Source organism: Pleurodeles waltl, chromosome 12, assembly GCF_031143425.1.
Source record: "Pleurodeles waltl isolate 20211129_DDA chromosome 12, aPleWal1.hap1.20221129, whole genome shotgun sequence".
NCBI classification, from domain to species: domain Eukaryota; kingdom Metazoa; phylum Chordata; class Amphibia; order Caudata; family Salamandridae; genus Pleurodeles; species Pleurodeles waltl.
Window position 1 is genome coordinate 679094117 of NC_090451.1, and position 14708 is coordinate 679108824.

At 38.8% G+C, this 14708-nt stretch overlaps 5 non-coding genes across 5 annotated transcripts; all 5 read left to right on the forward strand.

The window, feature by feature from the left end:
* The first annotated feature begins 4944 nt into the window (after positions 1 to 4944).
* On the forward strand, positions 4945 to 5017 carry TRNAT-CGU (transfer RNA threonine (anticodon CGU)). Its single transcript has one exon. It is a non-coding gene; the product is annotated as a tRNA-Thr (tRNA).
* Positions 5018 to 5446: 429 nt separating this feature from the next.
* Positions 5447 to 5520, forward strand: TRNAT-AGU (transfer RNA threonine (anticodon AGU)). The gene has a single exon. It is a non-coding gene; the product is annotated as a tRNA-Thr (tRNA).
* Positions 5521 to 7450: 1930 nt separating this feature from the next.
* TRNAT-AGU (transfer RNA threonine (anticodon AGU)) lies at positions 7451 to 7524 on the forward strand. Its single transcript has one exon. It is a non-coding gene; the product is annotated as a tRNA-Thr (tRNA).
* Positions 7525 to 9447: 1923 nt separating this feature from the next.
* TRNAT-AGU (transfer RNA threonine (anticodon AGU)) lies at positions 9448 to 9521 on the forward strand. The gene has a single exon. It is a non-coding gene; the product is annotated as a tRNA-Thr (tRNA).
* Positions 9522 to 11471: 1950 nt separating this feature from the next.
* TRNAT-AGU (transfer RNA threonine (anticodon AGU)) lies at positions 11472 to 11545 on the forward strand. Its single transcript has one exon. It is a non-coding gene; the product is annotated as a tRNA-Thr (tRNA).
* Positions 11546 to 14708: the final 3163 nt, after the last annotated feature.

Sequence of the window (14708 nt, forward strand, 5' to 3'; positions counted from 1 at the left end):
AAGTTGTATAAGGGGGCTTTACTGATAAGGCCTGCAACTCACTCACTCTCCTTGCTGATGTTATAGCTATCAGGAAGACTGTTTTTAAAACCAAATACCTTAAGGGGCAAGAATGCATAGGTTCAAAAGGGGACCCCATAAGGAAAGTCAGGACCAAGGACAAATCCCATTGCGGCATAACGAATGGCTTTGGAGGATATTTATTTAGAAGACCTTTCAAGAATCTGATAACAATAGGGGATTTAAATAAAGATGGTTGGTCTGGAAGACATATGAAGGCTGACAAGGCCGATAAATAACCCTTAATGGTAGCCACTGCACAACCTTTCTGCGCTAGAGACAGAGCAAAAGACAAAACGTCCGATAGATGAGCATGCAAAGGATCAATCTGCCTCTCTCCACACCACGCAACAAATTTAGACCATCTATTAGCGTAGATAGATTTAGTGGAGTGTCGCCTGGCCGCTAATATAACATCCACTACCTCAGGCGGGAGAGAGAAGGAACTCAGGTTGCCCCGTTCAATCTCCAGGCATGTAGGTGCAGACTCAGGAGGTTGGGGTGTAGAACCTGCCCCTGCGACTGCGAGAGGAGGTCTGCCCTGAAAGGGAGACGGAGCGGAGGGCACATTGAGAGTTGGAGAAGGTCGGAGTACCATACCCTCCTTGGCCAATCCGGAGCTATTAGGATGACTAGAGCCCGGTCCTGGCGAATCTTCCTCAATACTCGAGGAATCAAGGGTATGGGAGGAAACGCGTAAAGCAACTGGCCGCACCAGGTTATTTGAAACGTGTCCCCCAACGCTCCCTGCATCGGATACTGGAGGCTGCAGAATAACGGACAATGCGCGTTCTCTCGAGTGGCAAACAGATCTACCCGAGGAAACCCCCACCTCTGGAAGATTAAACGGACTTGATCTGGATGGAGACGCCACTCGTGGTCTGCCGAGAATTGGCGACTGAGACTGTCTGCACGCACGTTCAAGACTCCGGCCAGATGGTTTGCTATCAAGCAAATCTGATGGTCCTTTGCCCAGGACCATAGTCGAAGAGCTTCTCTGCAGAGAAGGTACGACCCCACTCCTCCCTGCTTGTTTATGTACCACATCGTGGTAGTATTGTCCGTTAGGACCTGTACCGACTGACCACGAAGGGAAGGGAGGAAGGCCTTGAGAGCCAGACGTACAGCCCGTAACTCTAACAGATTGATGTGAAACATCTGTTCCTCTGGAGACCAAAGACCTTTGATCTCCAGATCCCCCAGATGAGCTCCCCACCCTAGAGTGGAAGCATCCGTTATGACTGTGGCCACTGGTGGCGACTGCTGGAACGGCTTTCCTTGTGAAAGATTGCTGCTTGCAATCCACCACTTCAAATCCACAGCAGCATCTCTGGAGATCTTGACAGGACTCTCTAGATCCCCTTTGTGTTGAGACCACTGCCTTCGGAGGCACCACTGAAGAGCCCTCATGTGCCAGCGAGCATGCGTGACCAACAGAATGCAGGAGGCAAACAGACCGAGCAGACGAAGGACCTTGAGGACTGGAACTACCGCTCCATTTCGAAACATTGGAACCAAATCCTGAATATCTTGAATCCGCTGAGGCGGAGGAAAGGCCCGACCCAATGTTGTATCCAGTACTGCCCCTATGAACAGGAGGCGCTGAGAGGGCTCTAGGTGAGATTTGGGCTCGTTCACCGAAAAACGCAGGTCGAACAACAACTGGGTTGTTGACTGCAGATGATGCAACACAAGCTCCGGGGACTTGGCTTTGATCAACCAGTCGTCCAAGTAAGGGAATACTGCTATCCCCTTCCTTCTGAGTTCTGCCGCAACCACCGACATCACCTTCGTGAAGACTCGAGGTGCTGAAGTAAGACCAAACGGAAGGACCGCAAACTGATAGTGCTGCGATCCCACCACAAACCGGAGATACTTCCTGTGTGACTTGAGTATCGGGATATGAAAGTAAGCATCCTGCAAGTCGACAGACACCATCCAGTCTTCCTTGTTCAACGCCAAAAGCACCTGTGCTAGGGTCAGCATCTTGAACTTTTCCTGCTTGAGGAACCAATTCAAGATCCTCAGGTCCAGGATTGGTCTCAACCGACCATCCTTCTTGGGAATCAGGAAATACCTTGAGTAACATCCTCGACCACTTTCCTGCTCTGGGACCAACTCCACCGCGCCCTTTGAAAGGAGGGCTTGTACCTCCTGTTCTAGCAACAGGAGGTGTTCTTCTGAACAATAAGAAGGGCGGGGCGGGATGAGGGGCGGGAACTCCCGAAAGGGAAGGGTGTAGCCTTTTCCCACAATACCGAGAACCCAAGTGTCCGTTGTAAAAGTCTTCCATTTGGTGAGAAAATGCTGTAATCTTCCCCCTACAGGAGAGGAGTGAGTGGGAAATGGTGGAAGCCTAAGGCTGCTTCCCCTGCTGCACCCCGCCAGAGGATGAGGAAGAGGCAGAGTGCTGCTGAGAGGCTCCTCTGGTGCGGACCCTACCTCTCCCCCTAAAAGATCTATAGGGATGGGAAGAGGCAGGTTGCTGATATCTTCCCCGAAAGGAAGAGAAGGAAGAGCCACGCCCAAATCCACGAAACCTCCTGAAAAATCTGGAAGAGGCCGTGGAAGAAGGAGCCTGGAGCCCTAACGACTTAGCCGTGGCCCTGCTCTCCTTAAAACGTTCCAAGGCCGAATCAGCCTTGGCTCCAAACAGTTTGTCCCCATCAAACGGGAGATCCAACAATGTGGACTGTACATCCGCAGAAAAGCCCGAGTTACGGAGCCAGGCCTGTCTCCTTGCCACCACAGTTGTGCCCATTGCTCTGGCTACCGAGTCAGTCGTATCCAGTCCCGTCTGGATAATCTGGGTCGCAGCAGCCTGGGCATTTGAAACAACATCCAAAAGACCCTGGGGAAGCTCTGTAAATGATGAGGAAATGTCATCCATCAGAGCATGAATATACCTCCCCAGGATACAGGTTGCGTTGGTGGCCTTCAACGCCAGACTGCAGGACGAAAAAATCTTCTTGGACTGCGCCTCTAGTTTCTTTGAATCTCTGTCCCCGGGCACCGTCGGGAAAGAACCAGGCTCTGACTTGGATGAACAGGAGGCCTGCACCACCAAGCTCTCCAGCGTAGGGTGCCTAGACAGAAAACCAGGGTCAGTACAGCCGCCCGATACCTCCTGGCCACGGCTCTGTGAACTGCTGGGGAAGATGCCGGCCTCTTCCACACCTCTAACACCGGATCCAGCAGAGCGTCATTAAATGGCAAAAGAGGCTCCGCCGCAGCTGAGGCCGGATGTAGCACCTCTGTTAAAAGGTTTTGTTTAGCCTCCACCACCGGCAAAGGCAGGTCCAAAAAACTAGCTGCCTTCCGTACCACTGCATGAAAGGAAGCAGCCTCCTCAGTGTATTCTCCCGGGGACGAAAGATCCCACTCAGGGGAAGTGTCCAGCCCACTGGCCGACTCCAGACCACGCACCCGAGTCCTCTAGCTCTCCTTCCTCCAGGGCTCGTTGGTACTCCTGCTCCTCTAATACACGGAGAGCACGTCTCCTCGAATGAAGCCGTTGTTCAATACGCGGAGTCGACAATGCCTCCGCCGAAGTCGAAGATCGGCGCCGATCTTCAGAAGCCACCGACGCCACGTCCGGCGCCACAGGTAACTTCGGCGCCGACGAAAGAGCAGTCGAAGCAGATGGACCCACCGGAGTCACAGGCCGAAATCCCGACGTCGACGTCGACGGGATGGAAATCCCCGGGGCCAATCCCTCTGAAGCCACCGGAGCGGCCACTGGCGCCGACACTGGCGCCGAGCCCACGTTCCCAAAAGGGAGAAAGGGCATAAAGGGTGCCGGCCGAAGAGGCGCAGGATCACCCAATGAAAAGGCCAAAGGCCCAGCCGGAGCACTCCCTGGAGCCATCTGTTGGAAGATGGCATACATCGCATTCAAGAATGCGGAACTATCGGCTCCAGGGGTGGGAAAAACCGGATACTGGGGTGCCTGTCTCGGAGGCGACCCCGACGCCGGCCTCGACGTCTGCAACGCCGGAGAAAACACCTGAGGCTCCAATACCTCAATCACCGACGCCTGTCCAGGTGAAGTTGGAGACGCCGGAGAGGGCAACGGCGTCGAAGGATGCGGCGTAACCGTGGGACTGATCTCCCATGTCCTTCGGCGCCGATCCGAAGACCTGGAACGAGTCTCCTTCGAATGACGCCGAGATTCTCTACGGCGCCGGGAGTCTCGATGACACCGATGTCTTGGAGAAGAAGACTTCTTGTGATGCTTCTCCTTCGATTTCGCCATAAACAGCTTCGCCTCACGTTCCTTGAGGGCCTTTGGATTCATGTGCTGGCATGAATCACAAGTCGAGACGTCGTGGTCGGAGCTCAAACACCAAAGGCAATCGGAATGAGGATCCGTCACCGACATCTTGCCTCCACACTCACGACAAGGCTTGAATCCAGACTTTCTCTGCGACATTATTACCACAGCGAAAGACTACGCAGCAAAAATACACTGTAACTACAAAAGTAACAGTTGCTCCCTCGAAGATAACCGTTTCGAATGCACGGAAAAAAGGGAACTGACGTCCGCACGTCGTCGAGGACCTCTTATTGCCTGTATGACGTCAGACGGCGTCGCGTGGGCTAGAGTGACGTCCTCGTCGACGTGCAGAGACTAGTAAGAAGATTTCCGTCGAATGCTGGCGCCATTGGAGTATTCATTAGGTGAGGAATCCACAGGTAGTTGTATCCATCAGAAATGTAATCTACTTTTATGAGTACCTTTTAACAAAGACTTAGGTATTCTTCTTAAGTGATGGGGAATTCTTTTATGTCTAACGTAATAACACAGAAAAAGAAGACTCCACAGAAGGCATTGAGAACCAATAATGCAACTAAGTGAATTATTCAATCGCCTTAGGACAAAGAGGTGCTGTGGCTTAGTGGTTAAAGCGCCTGTCTCGTAAACAGGAAATCCTGAGTTCAAATCTCAGCAGTACCTCTAATTTGCTCCAAACTTATAGAATTTAATTTCTTCAAGAAAATTTTAAATACAGTTTAAAAACAAGAGTAGACTCTTATTCACTTTAGAATGCTTCATCTCATAATGAAATAAGCACTTGGTATTTGCAGAATTTCAAAGCAATACCATGCATGAATAAGGGAAATGAGAATTACAAAGACCAGGAAAGAGATGAAAATTCAATTTAGAGTTGAATTTAACTAATGCATTTCACTCACAAGACATAATTCAATATATTAGAAGAACGGTAAGCCACCTCTTATGGAAGTATTTTTAAATAAATTTGGTGTTCTCATCTACAGTGTTTCAGAACCGAGTTGTGTGAACTTAGAAAAGAAAATTAAAAAAACAAAACTGATTTCTATTTCACTCCATTCAGCTAACTATTTCAATAAACTTTGTCAGACAGGTGCTGTGGCTTAGCTGGTTAAAGCGCCTGTCTAGTAAACAGGAGATCCTGAGTTCAAATCTCAGCAGCACCTTCATATTTTAATTGTTAGATTACAGATCAGTTTCCTGAGATGCTTTTCTAACACCATTTAAAAATGAAAAATCTGAGTCATCTTAATATTAAATAAAATTCAGAGAATTTTCATGGTAACAGGAGCACTACTTTGAATGTACAAAGAAGAGTAAATCAAATAGGAAGGTATATATGAACTAAAACCCTAGAGTTGAAGACAATTGATGTATTCCTCTACAATTATTATGTGTAAACCACTCAAAAATGTAATCCACTTTTCTAAGTACTTTTTAACTAAAATGTAGGTATTCTTCTTAAGTGGTGGGGAATGCTTTTCTGTTCAACATTTCACCACAGATAAACAAGACTGTACTGAAGGCAGTGAGGACAAGTCATCTCCACAAAGTCAGCTATTCATAGTTTGTAAGATAAGTAGGTGCTGTTGTTTAGTGGTCAAAGCTTCTCTCTCATAAATAGCAAGTCCTGTTTTCAAATTTCAGCAACACTTTAGAATTAGTTCAAACTTTTAAAACTCAATTTCTTCAAGTAAACATTAAATATAGTTTAAAAACAAGAGTAGTGTTCTCTTGACTTTAGAATGCTTGATCACCAAATGAAATAAACACTTTGTGTTTTGCAGAATTTCAAAGCAATACCATAAAAGAATAGGGGAAAAGAGAATGTTAAAGAAAAGGAAAGAGACGACAAACAAATTGAAAGTTCAATTTAACTAATGCATTTTACTCACAACACATAATTTTATATTCTATAGGTAGGGTAAGTCACTCATTAAGGAAGTATTTTAAAATAAATTTGGTCTTCTCACCTATAGTGTTTGACAACAGAGTTGTATTAACTTAGAAAAGAAAATTGAAAAATAAGATTTCTATTGCACTCCATTCTGTTATCATATCCAGTAAAGTTTGTCATGCAGGTTCTCTGGCCTAGGTGGTTAAAGTGTCTTTATGGAAAACAGGAGATCCTAACTTCAACTCTTAGCAGCACCTTTCTCTTTTCATAGTTAAATTACAGATTATTTTCATTAGATGAACCTTTGATATAATTTCAAAATGAAAAATTAGAATTAGCTTACTATTGAACAATTCATCTTAATACTAAATAAAATTCAGAGTATTTTCAAGATGACAGAAGCTAGACTGTGAATGTAAAATGAAGGGTATATCAAAGAGGAAGATAAATAGGAAATAAAACCATGGAGTTGAAGAGGAAAAGTGATGCAATCCTCTACAATAATAATTTGTGAAACACTCAAAAATGTAATCTACTTTTATGAGTACTTTTTAACAAAGACTTAGGTATTCTTCTTAAGTGATGGGGAATTATTTTATGTCTAACGTAATAACAATAGATAAAGAAGACTGCACAGAAGGCATTGAGAACCAATAATGGCAACTAAGTGAATTATTCAATTGCCGTAGGGCTTTGAGGTGCTGTGGCTTAGTGGGTAAAGTGCCTGTCTCTTAAACAGGAAGTCCTGAGTTCAAATCTCAGCAATACCTCAAATTTGCTCCAAACTTATAGAATTTAATTTCTTCAAGAAAATGTTCAATACAGTTTAAAAACAAGAGTAGACTCCTATTCACTTTAGAATGCTTCATCTCATAATGAAATAAGCACTTGGTATTTGCAGAATTTCAAAGCAATACCATGCATGAATAAGGGAAATGAGAATTACAACGACCAGGAAAGACATGAAAATTCAATTTAGAGTTGAATTTAACTAATGCATTTCACTCACAAGACATAATTCAATATTCTAGAAGAACGGTAAGCCACCTCTTATGGAAGTATTTTAAAATAAATTTGGTGTTCTCACCTACAGTGTTTCAGAACAGAGTTGTGTGAACTTAGAAAAGAAAACTAAAAAAACAAAACTGATTTCTATTTCACTTCATTCAGCTAACTATTTCATAGAACTTTGTCATGCAGGTGCTGTGGCTTAGCTGGTTAAAGCGCCTGTCTAGTAAACAGGAGATCCTGAGTTCAAATCTCAGCAGCACCTTCATATTTTAATTGTTAAATTACAGATCAGTTTCCTGACATGTTCTCTAACACAATTTCAAAATGAAAAATCAGAGTCATCTTACTAATAGACAGTTCATCTTAATATTAAACAAAATTCAGAGAATTTTCATGGTAACAGAAGCAATACTTTGAATGTAAAAGGAAGAGTAAATCAAATAGGAAGGTATATATGAACTAAAACCCTAGAGTTGAAGGCAATTGATGTATTCCTCTACAATTATTATGTGAAAACCACACAAAATTGTAATCCACTTTTCTAATTACTTTTTAACTAAAATGTAGGTATTCTTCTTAAGTGGTGGGGAATGCTTTTCTGTTCAACATTTCACCACAGATAAACAAGACTGCACTGAAGGCAGTGAAGACAAGTCATCTCCACAAAGTCAGCTATTCATAGTTTGTAAGATAAGTAGGTGCTGTTGTTTAGTGGTCAAAGCTTCTCTCTCATAAATAGGAAGTCCTGTTTTCAAATTTCAGCAACACTTTAGAATTAGTTCAAACTTTTAAAACTCAATTTCTTCAAGTAAATATTAAATATAGTTTAAAAACAAGAGTATTGTTCTGTTGACTTTAGAATGCTTGATCTCCAAATGAAATAAACACTTTGTGTTTTGCAGAATTTCAAACCAATACCATAAAAGAATAGAGGAAAAGAGAATGTTAAAGAAAAGGAAAGAGACAACAAAGAAATTGAAAGTTCAATTTAACTAATGCATTTTACTCACAACACATAATTTTATATTCTATAACTAGGGTAAGTCACTCATTAAGGAAGTATTCTAAAATAAATTTGGTCTTCTCACCCATAGTGTTTGACAACAGAGCTGTATCAACTTAGAAAAGAAAATTGAAAAACGAGATTTCTATTGCACTCCATTCTGTTATCAGATCCAGTAAAGTTTGTGATGCAGGTTCTGTGGCCTAGGTGGTTAAAGTGTCTTTATGGAAAACAGGAGATCCTAACATCAACTCTTAGCAGCACCTTTCTCTTTTCATAGTTAAATAACAGATTCTTTTCATTAGATGAACCTTTGATATAATTTTAAAATTAAAAATTTGAATCAGCTTACTATTGAACAATTCATCTTGATACTAAATAAAATTCAGAGTATTTTCAAGATGACAGAAGCTAGACTGTGAATGTAAAATGAAGGGTATATCAAAGAGGAAGATAAATAGGAAATCAAACCATGGAGTTGAAGAGGAAAAGTGATGCAATCCTCTACAATAATAATTTGTGAAACACTCAAAAATGTAATCTACTTTTATGAGTACCTTTTAACAAAGACTTAGGTATTCTTCTTAAGTGATGGGGAATTCTTTTATGTCTAACGTAATAACACAGAAAAAGAAGACTCCACAGAATGCACTGAGAACCAATAATGCAACTAAGTGAATTATTCAATGGCCTTAGGACAAAGAGGTGCTGTGGCATAGTGGTTAAAGCGCCTGTCTCGTAAACGGGAAATCCTGAGTTCAAATATCAGCAGTACCTCAAATTTGCACCAAACTTATAGAATTTAATTTCTTCAAGAAAATGTTAAATACAGTTTAAAAACAAGAGTAGACTGCTTCATCTCATAATGAAATAAGCACTTGGTATTTTGCAGAATTTCAAAGCAATACCATGCATGAAATGAGAATTACAACGACCAGGAAAGAGATGAAAATTATATTTAGAGTTGAATTTAACTAATGCATTTCACTCACAAGACATAATTCAATATATTAGAAGAACGGTAAGCCACCTCTTATGGAAGTATTTTTAAATACATTTGGTGTTCTCACCTACAGTGTTTCAGAACCGAGTTGTGTGAACTTAGAAAAGAAAATTAAAAAAACAAAACTGATTTCTATTTCACTCCATTCAGCTAACTATTTCAATAAACTTTTTCACACAGGTGCTGTGGCTTAGCTGGTTAAAGCGCCTGTTTAGTAAACAGGAGATCCTGAGTTCAAATCTCAGCAGCACCTTCATATTTTAATTGTTAAATTACAGATCAGTTTCCTGACATGTTCTCTAACACAATTTAAAAATTAAAAATCTGAGTCATCTTACTAATAGACAGTTCATCTTAATATTAAACAAAATTCAGAGACTTTTCATGGTAACAGAAGCAATACTTTGAATGTAAAAGGAAGAGTAAATCAAATAGGAAGGTATATATGAACTAAACCCTAGAGTTGAAGCCAATTGATCTATTCCTCTACAATTATTATGTGTAAACCACACAAAAATGTAATCCACTTTTCTAAGTACTTTTTAACTAAAATGTAGGTATTCTTCTTAAGTGGTGGGGAATGCTTTTCTGTTCAACATTTCACCACAGATAAACAAGACTGCACTGAAGGCAGTGAGGACAATTCATCTCCACAAAGTCAGCTATTCATAGTTTGTAAGATAAGTAGGTGCTGTTGTTTAGTGGTCAAAGCTTCTCTCTCATAAATAGGAAGTCCTGTTTTCAAATTTCAGCAACACTTTAGAATTAGTTCAAACTTTTAAAACTCAATTTCTTCAAGTAAACATTAAATATAGTTTAAAAACAAGAGTAGTGTTCTGTTGACTTTAGAATGCTTGATCACCAAATGAAATAAACACTTTGTGTTTTGCAGAATTTCAAAGCAATACCATAAATGAATAGGGGAAAAGAGAATGTTAAAGAAAAGGAAAGAGACGACAAACAAATTGAAAGTTCAATTTAACTAATGCATTTTACTCACAACACATAATTCAATATTCTATAGGTAGGGTAAGTCACTCATTAAGGAACTATTCTAAAATAAATGAGGTCTTCTCACCTATAGTGTTTGACAACAGAGTTGTATCAACTTAGAAAAGAAAATTGAAAAACGAGATTTCTATTGCACTCCATTCTGTTATCAGATCCAGTAAAGTTTGTCATGGAGGTTCTGTGGCCTAGGTGGTTAAAGTGTCTTTATGGAAAACAGGAGATCCTAACTTCAACTCTTAGCAGCACCTTTCTCTTTTCATAGTTAAATAACAGATTATTTGCAATAGATGAACCTTTGATATAATTTCAAAATGAAAAATTAGAATTAGCTTACTAATGAACAATTCATCTTAATACTAAATAAAATTCAGAGTATTTTCAAGATGACAGAAGCTAGACTGTGAATGTAAAATGAAGGGTATATCAAAGAGGAAGATAAATAGGAAATAAAACCATGGAGTTGAAGAGGAAAAGTGATGCAATCCTCTACAATAATAAGTTGTGAAACACTCAAAAATGTAATCTACTTTTATGAGTACTTTTTAACAAAGACTTAGGTATTCTTCTTAAGTGATGGGGAATTCATTTATGTCTAACGTAATAACACAGATAAAGAAGACTGCACAGAAGGCATTGAGAACCAATAATGGAAACTAAGTGAATTATTCAATTGCCATAGGGCAAAGAGGTGCTGTGGCTTAGTGGTTAAACTACCTGTCTCTTAAACAGGAAATCCTGAATTCAAATCTCAGCAGTACCTCAAATTTGCTCCAAACTTATAGAATTTAATTTCTTCAAGAAAATGTTAAATACAGTTTCAAAACAAGAGTAGACTCCTATTCACTTTAGAAAGCTTCATCTCATAATGAAATAAGCACTTGGTATTTTGCAGAATTTCAAAGCAATACCATGCATGAATAAGGGAAATGAGAATTACAACGACCAGGAAAGAGATGAAAATTCAATTTAGAGTTGAATTTAACTAATGCATTTCACTCACAAGACATAATTCAATATTCTAGAAGAACGGTAAGCCACCTCTTATGGAAGTATTTTTAAATAAATGTAATGTGTTCTCACCTACAGTGTTTCAGAACCGAGTTGTGTGAACTTAGAAAAGAAAATTAAAAAAACAAAACTGATTTCTATTTCACTCCATTCAGCTAACTATTTCAAGAAACTTTGTCCCACAGGTGCTGTGGCTTAGCTGGTTAAAGCGCCTGTCTAGTAAACAGAAGATCCTGAGTTCAAATCTCAGCGGCACCTTCATATTTTAATTGTTAAATTGCAGATCAGTTTCCTGAGATGCTTTTCTAACACCATTTAAAAATTTAAAATCTGAGTCATTTTACTAATTTTAAATTACAGATCAGTTTCCTGGGATGCTTTTCTAACACCATTTAAAAATGAAAAATCTGAGTCATCTTAATATTAAATAAAATTCAGAGAATTTTCATGGTAACAGAAGCAATACTTTGAATGTACAATGAAGAGTAAATCAAATAGGAAGGTATATATGAACTAAAACCCTAGAGTTGATGACAATTGATGTATTCCTCTACAATTATTATGTGTAAACCACTCAAAAAAATAATCCACTTTTCTAAGTACTTTTTAACTAAAATGTAGGTATTCTTCTTAAGTGGTGGGGAATGCTTTTCTGTTCAACATTTCACCACAGATAAACAAGACTGTACTGAAGGCAGTGAGGACAAGTCATCTCCACAAAGTCAGCTATTCATAGTTTGCAAGATAAGTAGGTGCTGTTGTTTAGTGGTCAAAGCTTCTCTCTCATAAATAGGAAGTCCTGTTTTCAAATTTCAGCAACACTTTAGAATTAGTTCAAACTTTTAAAACTCAATTTCTTCAAGTACACATTAAATATAGTTTAAAAACAAGAGTAGTGTTCTTTTGACTTTAGAATGCTTGATCTCCAAATGAAATAAACACTTTGTGTTTTGCAGAATTTCAAAGCAATACCATAAAAGAATAGGGGAAAAGAGAATGTTAAAGAAAAGGAAAGAGACGACAAACAAATTGAAAGTTCAATTTAAATAATGCATTTCACTCACAACACATAATTTTATATTCTATAGGTAGGGTAAGTCACTCATTAAGGAAGTATTCTAAAATAAATTTGGTCTTCTCACCTATAGTGTTTGACAACAGAGTTGTATCAACTTAGAAAAGAAAATTGAAAAACGAGATTTCTATTGCACTCCATTCTGTTATCAGATCCAGTAAAGTTTGTCATGCAGGTTCTGTGGCCTAGGTGGTTAAAGTGTCTCTATGGAAAACAGGAGATCCTAACTTCAACTCTTAGCAGCACCTTTCTCTTTTCATAGTTAAATAACAGATTATTTTCATTAGATGAACCTTTGATATAATTTCAAAATGAAATATTAGAATTAGCTTACTATTGAACAATTCATCTTACTACTAAATAAAATTCAGAGTATTTTCAAGATGACAGAAGCTAGACTGTGAATGTAAAATGAAGGGTATATCAAAGAGGAAGATAAATAGGAAATAAAACCATGGAGTTGAAGAGGAAAAGTGATGCAATTCTCTACAATAACAATTTGTGAAACACTCAAAAATGTAATCTACTTTTATGAGTACTTTTTAACAAAGACTTAAGTATTCTTCTTAAGTGATGGGGAATTCTTTTATGTCTAACGTAATAACACAGATAAAGAAGACTGCACAGAAGGCATTGAGAACCAATAATGGCAACTAAGCGAATTATTCAATGGCCGTAGGGCAAAGAGGTGCTGTGGCTTAGTGGTTAAAGCGCCTGTCTCATAAATAGGAAATCCTGAGTTCAAATCTCAGCAGTACCTCCAATTTGCTCCAAACTTATAGAATTGAATTTCTTCAAGAAAATGTTAAATACAGTTTAAAAACAAGAGTACACTCCTATTCACTTTAGAATGCTTCATCTCATAATGAAATAAGCACTTGGTATTTTGCAGAATTTCAAAGCAACACCATGCATGAATAAGGGAAATGAGAATTACAATGACCAGGAAAGAGATGAAAATTCAATTTAGAGTTGAATTTAACTAATGCATTTCACTCACAAGACATAATTCAATATATTAGAAGAACGGTAAGCCACCTCTTATGGAAGTATTTTTAAATAAATTTGGTGTTCTCACCTACAGTGTTTCAGAACCGAGTTGTGTGAATTTAGAAAAGAAAATTTAAAAACAAAACTGATTTCTATTTCACTCCATTCAGCGAACTATTTCAATAAACTTTGTCACACAGGTGCTGTGACTTAGCTGGTTAAAGCACCTGTTTAGTAAACAGGAGAGCCTGACTTAAAATCTCAGCAGCACCTTCATATTTTAATTGTTAAATTACAGATCAGTTTCCTGACATGTTCTCTAACACAATTTAAAAATGAAAAATCTGACTCATCTTACTAATAGACAGTTCATCTTAATATTAAACAAAATTCGGAGAATTTTCATGGTAACAGAAGCAATACTTTGAATGTACAATGAAGAGTAAATCAAATAGGAAGGTATATATGAACTAAAACCCTAGAGTTGAAGACAATTGATGTATTCCTCTACAATTATTATGTGTAAACCACTCAAAAATGTAATCCACTTTTCTAAGTACTTTTTAACTAAAATGTAGGTATTCTTCTTAAGTGGTGGGGAAGGCTTTTCTGTTCAACATTTCACCACAGATAAACAAGACTGTACTGAAGGCAGTGAGGACAAGTCATCTCCACAAAGTCAGCTATTCATAGTTTGTAAGATAAGTAGGTGCTGTTGTTTAGTGGTCAAAGCTTCTCTCTCATAAATAGGAAGTCCTGTTTTCAAATTTCAGCAACACTTTAGAATTAGTTCAAACTTTTAAAACTCAATTTCTTCAAGTACACATTAAATATAGTTTAAAAACAAGAGTAGTGTTCTTTTGACTTTAGAATGCTTGATCTCCAAATGAAATAAACACTTTGTGTTTTGCAGAATTTCAAAGCAATACCATAAAAGAATAGGGGAAAAGAGAATGTTAAAGAAAAGGAAAGAGACGACAAACAAATTGAAAGTTCAATTTAACTAATGAATTTTACTCACAACACATAATTTTATATTCTATAGGTAGGGTAAGTCACTCATTAAGGAAGTATTCTAAAATAAATTTGGTCTTCTCACCTATAGTGTTTGACAACAGAGTTGTATCAACTTAGAAAAAAAAATTGAAAAACAAGATTTCTATTGCACTCCATTCTGTTATCAGATCCAGTAAAGTTTGTCATGCAGGTTCTGTGGCCTCGGTGGTTAAAGTGTCTTTATGGAAAACAGGAGATCCTAACTTCAACTCTTAGCAGCACCTTTCTCTTTTCATAGTTAAATAACAGATTATTTTCATTAGATGAACCTTTGATATAATTTCAAAATGAAATATTAGA